Raw genomic sequence first — 382 nt, 5'->3', positions numbered from 1 at the left:
CGAGGGGAGCGTCCGAGGACGGGCACCTGGCACCCACGGCCCCCTTCAGGGAGGGGACAGGGACACCCAGCACCCACCACAGCTCCTTCCGTGGGTGCAGGAGGCGGCCCCACGTCCCTCCTTTGGGGATAGGGACGAGGTGGGGTGGCCCAGGCCCTCATCAGGGTAGTTTCTTCCTCTCTCTGGGTAAGATATATAATTTCTGCTTTTTTTTGCTTTTTTTTTTTCAATATTTATATTTATATATATAGATATTTATATATACACACACCTGGTAACTCGGAAAGAGAAAAAAAATAGAATCCGTAACAATAATAATAAAAAAAAGTATTCTGGTTTAAAAACAATCCGTTCCTACCACGCCAGGCGATTGTTTCGAAGA

The sequence above is a fragment of the Corvus brachyrhynchos genome, unplaced genomic scaffold (genome assembly GCF_000691975.1).
Source record: "Corvus brachyrhynchos isolate BGI_N302 unplaced genomic scaffold, ASM69197v1 scaffold323, whole genome shotgun sequence".
NCBI classification, from domain to species: domain Eukaryota; kingdom Metazoa; phylum Chordata; class Aves; order Passeriformes; family Corvidae; genus Corvus; species Corvus brachyrhynchos.
This window is presented reverse-complemented; position numbering follows the sequence as displayed.